At 37.2% G+C, this 8,678-nt stretch overlaps 1 long non-coding RNA gene and 1 other non-coding gene across 2 annotated transcripts; both read left to right on the top strand.

Moving 5' to 3' along the window:
- Window positions 1-659: 659 nt before the first annotated feature.
- LOC133615915 (uncharacterized) lies at window positions 660-6,986 on the top strand. The gene is made up of 3 exons (XR_009816791.1): window positions 660-743; window positions 5,995-6,053; window positions 6,845-6,986. It is a non-coding gene; the product is annotated as an uncharacterized lncRNA (long non-coding RNA).
- Window positions 6,627-6,725, top strand: LOC133616265 (small nucleolar RNA SNORD67). The gene has a single exon (XR_009816838.1). It is a non-coding gene; the product is annotated as a small nucleolar RNA SNORD67 (small nucleolar RNA).
- Window positions 6,987-8,678: the final 1,692 nt, after the last annotated feature.

The following is an 8,678-nucleotide window of genomic DNA, read 5'->3' on the forward strand; positions in this document are numbered from 1 at the left end:
TATATATATATATATATATGTATATATACATATATCTATATATATATATATATGTGTGTGTGTGTGTATATATATATATATATATATATGTATATACATATATATATATATATATATATATGTGTGTGTGTAGCGCTCTACTACGGTATCGAGCACTATTTTTTGGATAACCTTATTAAGACATATATATATATATATATATATATATATATATATATATGTATATATACATATATCTATATATATATATATGTGTGTGTGTGTGTGTGTGTATATATATATATATATATATATGTATATACATATATATATATATATATATATATATATATATATATATATATATATATATGTGTGTGTAACAAGGTGTAAAGCGATTGGCTCACACAAGTTCCGTAAATAATCCAAATTTGGAGCACAGCATCATAGTTTTCACAGATTTTTGGTTATAAAAACATTTTTGTCCTAATGGTTCTATTTTTATTTAGTCATAGAAATGTTATTTTATCTTACTTTACGTAACTAAGATTTCAAATGACGCGCGGCCCATACAACCAATAGCAGTCTTGCATTTACATCACGTGAAAGCGATTGGCCAATAAACGTCCAGACAATGTAGCCAATCAGATATTGCCTCAGCATGACGCGACATTTAAAACAGAACGGAAGTGACGTTCGTCAGTCAGAAGAAAGAAAAAAAAACTACAGTCGTCGACGGCGAAGCTTATTAAAGAACAATAACGGTAAGTTTTAATTGTTGGTAGGAATGATTTTGCAAGACGCAGACAAAGGAAGTTACCTCCAGGAATTATTAGTCTGTACTTTAGAATTGAAGCTACTCGAGTTAGCTAGCAAGATGCTAAGTTAGCTAATGTTGCTAGCTTTGTTTGCGACGTGGTACATTTCGAATATAAAATAAAGTTAGCTTTGTTATACTTTCATGTTGTGAAACCTTTTTAGCTGTCTTAGGTTTATATTTCTACACAAATGTTTTGTACTAGCATAGCGACGGTCGTTCAGGCGTTCATTCATTCATTTTCTACTGCTTGTCCCGTTCGGGGGCGTTCGTTGGTCGCTTATATTGTAAGTCCAAAGTGCGGCCCGGTAGGTTGCTCGTTTTTTGGGGGGTTTGCAACACATTCTACGGACAACATGATTGCCTTCCAGATTATAACATGACAATAGGGCTGTGAGATATGGCCTTTTTTTAATATCTCGATATTTTTAGGCCATATCGCGATACACGATATATATCTCGATATTTTGCTTTAGCCTTGAATGAACACCTGATGCATATAATCACAGCAGTGTGATGATTTTATGTGTCTACATTAAAACATTCTTCTTCATACTGCATTAATATATGCTCATTTTAAACTTTCATGCAGAGAGGGAAATCACAACTAAGTCAATTTAGCAAAAGTGTATTTATTAAGCAGTGGCACAAACATTCATGTCATTTCAAAACAGAAAGTGCAAGATTGTCAGACATTTTAAAACAAGTTATTAGTGCACTTTTGTGCATGGTGTCACTAAGATGACTTATCAAAACAACACTAAATTAAAGTGTACTTTTTTTGTCCAGAACGCCACTACAATAGTTTAAAACATGATGACACACAAGATATTTCAATACGTGTCACATAAAAATGAGCTGCATATCAAATAGTATATGTCCTACGGTGTTGATGTGGAAATAGTTGCTTCAGCATTTAGATGGTGTGGCGCCGAACGGAGTCCCGCTTGAAGCCAAACCACCGTCATACGACGGACCCCGTGCTGTTTTTCTTGGGAATTAATTATTCCTCCATTTGTTACCAGATTCGCACCTTCTTTCTCTCGTCAAACCATACCGTTAGCTGTTAGCATCACAGCTAACGTTACCATGTCGCTACTTGTCTTGGAGCGTGTGGCGCTGCTCACGTGACAGTATGTGACGTATGTAAGAAGGTGCGCTTGTTAAGTATCTGCGAGAAGGAGAGACAGGAAAGAGTGAGAAACGCATGCAATTTAATGCCCCGCAGCTAAAAGCAACTGCTTGAGAACGTATACTCGAACATCACGATGTAGTCATTTTCAATATTGCACAGAGACAAACCCGCGATATAGCGAGTATATCGCCCAGCCCTACATGACAAAGAAAGCAGGGAAGTAGCCAAAATTCCCTCCCTAAAATGGTAGCTGTAAACGCAAATGGTTGACAAATCCTGTCCATAGTAAGTACATTTTGTTTATAAAGCACTTTTCACAGATAACATCACAAAGTGCTGAAGTAAAACAACGATTTAAATTAAAACGGGGGCAACATCATAAAAAGGGTACAAAGTGGATAAAAAATGATAGTTAAAGGGTGCAATAACTAAAAGCTTTACTAAAAAGTTTTCAAAATGTTCTTGAAAGTTTCAACACAGTCAAGATCACGGAGGGACTGGTGCACATTGTTCTAGAGTCTGGGAGCTATTGCCTGGAATGCCAGGTCTCCACAGGTTTTAAAACGGGATTTTGGGATCTTTAGAAGACCCTGGCCTGAAGATCAGAGGCTGTGCCCTGAAGAGTAGTCTTCACCATACCTGGTTGTCCAAATTAGGCATAATAATGTTAATTCCACGACTGTATATATCGGTTGATATCGGTACCGGTAATTAAAGAGTTGGACAATATCAGATATCGGCAAAAGGCCATTATCGGACATCCCTAGATAAAACTACTCTATATGGTCTTTCATGTGTACGGTCACAGTGAACTAGGTCTGGGTGAGACGGCCTTCATTTAAAATCTCAGATTTTTTCACAACAAATTAAATCTACATTTATTACTTCTTCTTTTTATAATAAACCAATTACCGTATTTTCCGCACTATAAGGCGCACCGGATTATTAGCCGCACCTTCAATGAATGGCATATTTCATAACTTTGTCCACCAATAAGCCGCCCCGGACTATAAGCTGCGCCTACGCTGCGCTAAAGGGAATGTCAAAAAAACAGTCAGATAGGTCAGTCAAACTTTAATAATATATTAAAAACCAGCGTTCTAACAACTCTGTTCACTCCCAAAATGTACGCAAATGTGCAATCACAAACATAGTAAAATTCAAAATAGTGCAGAGCAATAGCAACATAATGTTGCTCGAACGTTAATGTCACAACACACAAAATAAACATAGCGCTCACTTTCTGAAGTTATTCTTCATTCGTAAATCCTTCGTCTTCGGTGTCCGAAGTGAAAAGTTGGGCAAATTTACGATCCACTGGCAGATGTTGGCGTCGTCTGGCGCTGCCTCCTCGTCTTAGTGAAGGTGTGTTCGCCTTCTGTCATCCATTGTTCCCACGCAGTTAGCACTCTAGCTTCGAATGCCCTGTTGACACCAATATCTAGCGGCTGGAGGTCTTTTGTCAATCCACCCGGAATGACGGCGAGTATTGAATTAAGCGCGTAAGCGTGTCTCTCAATGTGCTGTTATGAGCTAGCAAATATAACAACTACACTACCCAGCATGCAACGATAGTTACGAGCATGCGCGGTAGCCCTGAGAAGCGTTGTTGTATGCTGGGAGTTAGAATGTGGTTATGAGCACGCTGTGAGTAAACGTTGAGAACTCAGTTAACACGCCTCGTCTGCATTATTTATAATTAGACAGACAACACACTTAATAGGAGCCATTTTGGGGTCTTTACATAAACACACAAATGGAAATGAAACGTCACATATCCCAGCATGCACCGCGCGCTTCTTCGTCATCCACTGTTCCCACGCAGTTAGCAGTCTAGCTTCGAATGCCCTGTTGACACCAATATCTAGCGGCTGGAGGTCTTTTGTCAATCCACCCGGAATGACGGCGAGTATTGAATTAAGCGCGTAAGCGTGTCTCTCAATGTGCTGTTATGAGCTAGCAAATATAACAACTACACTACCCAGCATGCAACGATAGTTACGAGCATGCGCGGTAGCCCTGAGAAGCGTTGTTGTATGCTGGGAGTTAGAATGTGGTTATGAGCACGCTGTGAGTAAACGTTGAGAACTCAGTTAACACGCCTCGTCTGCATTATTTATAATTAGACAGACAACACACTTAATAGGAGCCATTTTGGGGTCTTTACATAAACACACAAATGGAAATGAAACGTCACATATCCCAGCATGCACCGCGCGCTTCTTCGTCATCCACTGTTCCCACGCAGTTAGCAGTCTAGCTTCGAATGCCCTGTTGACACCAATATCTAGCGGCTGGAGGTCTTTTGTCAATCCACCCGGAATGACGGCGAGTATTGAATTAAGCTCGTAAGCGTGTCTCTCAATGTGATGTTATGAGCCTAGCAAATATAACAACTACACTACCCAGCATGCAACGATAGTTACGAGCATGCGCGGTAGCCCTGAGAAGCGTTGTTGTATGCTGGGAGTTAGAATGTGGTTATGAGCACGCTGTGAGTAAACGTTGAGAACTCAGTTAACACGCCTCGTCTGCATTATTTATAATTAGACAGACAACACACTTAATAGGAGCCATTTTGGGGTCTTTACATAAACACACAAATGGAAATGAAACGTCACATATCCCAGCATGCACCGCGCGCTTCTTCTACGGGGAAAAAAGATGGCGGCTGTTTACCGTAGTTGCGAGACCTAAACTTTATGAAAATGAATCTTAATATTTATCCATATATAAAGCGCACCGGGTTATAAGGCGCACTGTCAGCTTTTGAGAAAATTTGTGGTTTTTAGGTGCGCCTTATAGTGCGGAAAATACGGTAATACAAATAAAAGACAATGCAAAACAAGTTCTGCTTTAATTTGATCAAAAAATAGTTTGAAATTACACTGCATCTTACTCTTAGCAAAATTTTAATTTGTTTAATATTTTTAGACCAGATATAACTAAATTAATAGTTTCATCTGAGAGGCACTACTTCTGTCCCGAATAAAAAATCTTATATAAACAAAAGTATAGCACATTGCATACAAATACATAAAGTCACAATAAATCGTTAAGTATATCATTTTTTTTTGTGGCCATGTTGAGTAAGCCGGCTGGAGAAGTAAAACTCATTTCCCATAAACCCCTGCGCAGCTCAGCGAAAGACTTACAAAAACTTAATTGATGCACAAGGGAAATTGTTGAAAACAATCGCAGACTTACAAAAAACCTAAAAAGGAGTAATCTCCAACGGGCAAAACTGTCACCGGAAAGTGAGTGCTGAAATGTTGAACGCTGTGAAATGGGTAGTGAAATTGTAAGATTGAAGAATCTTACAAGGATCATCAGGGAACTTGAAAATGAAGTTTAAAAGAAACTCAAATTGTCACAGTCTGGCACACCAAACAAGCACTCCACAAAAAAGAGGGGAAATCATATTCTATTGAAGTGAGGATGTTTGAGCAGGATTCTGTTGATGTGGTACCAACAAGTAATGAGACAATTTGGCAAAAGATGCAAAATGGGATTTGATCAGGTTCCACATGAAAACATTGTGGAAACTTTGGGCATATTTTAGACATATTTTTTCATCCACTGTGATGTGTACTCGTATTGCCAGATATTAAGGCCATAATTGTCGGTTATTTCTAGACTACAGTAACAAGCTGCTTCCAAAGCTGTACAGTTTTATACTTAAGATTAATTTATATGATAATGTCACTTGATTCATTTTGGATAGATTTCTCTATTAATAGTCATTGTGATTTCCTAGAATTGTCTTCATATTTTTTAATATAGTTTAGCATCTGTTAATATAGTTTAGCATCTGAGTGAGGATGGTGGAAAGCTGTTGATCCTCCCAGAGAAAGGATATAAATCTGCTGTCGTGCTGGCAAATACTTGATTAGTGGGATTTTGCTATAACAGATATTTCTCAAATCCTACAAATGTTGCCATAGATGAATAAATGTGTTTAAGTTGAAGATATTATGAACATAGTTTGTAATTCTGATGTGTTCACTTTTTTTTTTTTTTTTTGCAGAATCTTGTGATTTAAGAAATGTTTTGTGTTTTGCAGCAACGCTTCAGTCTGATGTTTGTCAGCGGATGAACGGCCAAGTAGTTTACATCAAAAGGGTAAATGGTTTTGCTCCTATCATAGCATAAAGCTTTCTGATTATATGGCAATTTGAAGAACATTTTACAGGGTTTATCCAGGTCATTACAAATTAGGTAATTTAATGGATTTTGCACAACTTAAGGCATTAAAATGTCACACAATTGGCAACAAAAAGGACAACAAAACAAATCACCTGACCACCTGCTAACAAATTTTGAAAGTCCATTTTTGTTTATGCATCTAGAATAAGTTATTTACCTGCCCATTAGATCTGTACAAAATACTACAGTAATGAAAAACTGCTTTAGAGCCTGGGCATTATAACTGTTTATAAAAACATAAAATTAGATTTGCTTTTACCTGCAGAACCCTGTTTTATAGTGAACATTTTGTCTGCCAAGTGACCAAAGCTGTCATGGTTCGCTTTTTTTTAAAATGTGTAACATTATCAGACAGCCATCATTTTGTGTATGAAATGTCCACTCAGTGGTTGCAATGGATTAAAATACACTAAAGCAAACTACAACATTGAACTGTCTTCACATGTTAGCTATAACATTTTTTTCTGCATAAAAAAGTGTGGAGTGAGTTATGAGAGTGATGAGTAGCACCTGTCGTTGGGGTGTGTTGCAGTGGCGATACACTCCAATCTGACAAACTGATGACATCCAGGGGCCATCTGACTCAAGCTTGCTCCCATATCTTCACAATATGCACTAGATTCATTGTTGTTTTGGAATGTTAAATTCTTTGGAAAAATATTGTAGTTACTGATGTGTGGTATTTATTTTTGTTTGTCAACATCCAGGGATGGCAGGAAGCTTATATCCACTTACTGTCCTGATGGCCAACTGTTTGGTTTATGAGGTTTGTATAATTGGAGGAATTGAAATGTTAAGTCCTGCAATTGTTAACATAGCCATTTATGAAATAAAGTCCTTGTAACTGAATGGTATTAAATATGTTTCATGTTTACAAATGGAAAAATTAGGTCCTGTCCACACGGGAACGCTTCTAGGTGAAAAGGGTAAAGTTTGTTTTAGCCTTTCATTCACACGGAAACTGCGTTATGGGTCGCCTGAAAAGATAAATTGTGAAAATGTGCTCTCTAGTGGGAATGTTTAATAACGCCACCATATTGTTATCTCGACAAGCAAACCACTACTTTTTCATATCAGTGTGCCATCATATGACCCTATAAATGATAAGACTGCATGCAACCGCTGCTAGCAACAATGCCTGTGTTGTAGTTATGGTTTTCACAATGTACCTGCAGGGTATTTGTCTTAAATCCAATAATTGAAATGTAATGTTTTCAAAGGGTACTGTACTTTTTGGGGATATTGTCTATCATTCACAATCCTTATGTAGAACAAACACGTTTTACTTTGTTTATGCATGATTCTATTTAGTAAAAACACTGGGGGAAAACGAGCACATTCATAATATATAATTATGTATTTTGCTCATTTTAAGCATATGGTGGCGCATTAATTTCACATACCCATCTCGTTTGAGTTTCCTTTTTTACGACACTATTAATCATAGCAGACTTCATAAACAACTAAGACTACCATACTTTGGTACTTATAATGATGATCCAGGTCCTTATATTTTTTAGCCTGAATATAAGGAGGATGATTTACAAGTTTTAGAGACTTTGCTAAACAGATCCAGCTTTAGGGAAACTAAGCATCATGCAGCTGTAATGCTAAGTGCTGAACAAGATGTACAAACTATGAACATAATAAAAAATAACTTACTGTACAATGTCTGCTCTCACTAGAAAACAGACTGATGGGATGCTTATATCTTCCCATTCAGATGAAGAATTAATCATTGGGCAGGTAATAAAGGGTGCGGCAGATGAGTGTCTTTTCGTGTCCTTGCCATTTCCAGGTATAATTTGGATGTCATAGTTGACTAACTTCTGTTTATGGCTACAACCTTCTACTGTCCAGGTGAGAGGCATGGTTTATAATCTAGAATTGGCGTTCACCAACCCAGAGGCGATGTAGCTTAGATTAGTTGGCTCTCTAATGAGAGCGCTGCTAAAAAGAATTCATGTGTTGGCGATTATAATATCAGTAAACCTTGGTTAATATTCAGGTGCTATTAATATGTTGTGCACAAGTATAGTGAGCAGTATTTTATAGCGTTTAGCTAGCAAAGGTGTTTTGGAAAGCCTACTTGGACGCAAAGCAGAGTTCAACAATTTGTTGTAAAATAAGTTTTTCCTTCATTGTATTACATCATTTTCACCCAGATACCTTATCCTGTCGGGACGTAACTCGTTTAAATCGACTTTGTGTAAATGCATTTCTTTTAAATCTGGCAATAGATTCAAAAAACATTCCTGTGTGGACATGGCCTAATATTAATCACAACTATTAGAACTTCTTTATATATCATACCAATTAAATATGACCTTCGGATTTGCATTCAGGATGTGTGGTAACACAATATTGTGAAGACAATTAACTGCACTGCAAACATATTCACATACAACCTGACACGGGAACACTTTTCTGTACTAATGTTTGTCATTGCAAAATTGGTTCATACTGAGATTACTGACCTTGATTTTGTAGTTGTTGGCAATAAATATTTTGACAAACAATTGCTTTTTGTCTTCCATAAAA

This window comes from Nerophis lumbriciformis, linkage group LG15 (genome assembly GCF_033978685.3).
Source record: "Nerophis lumbriciformis linkage group LG15, RoL_Nlum_v2.1, whole genome shotgun sequence".
Classification (NCBI taxonomy): Eukaryota; Metazoa; Chordata; class Actinopteri; order Syngnathiformes; family Syngnathidae; genus Nerophis; species Nerophis lumbriciformis.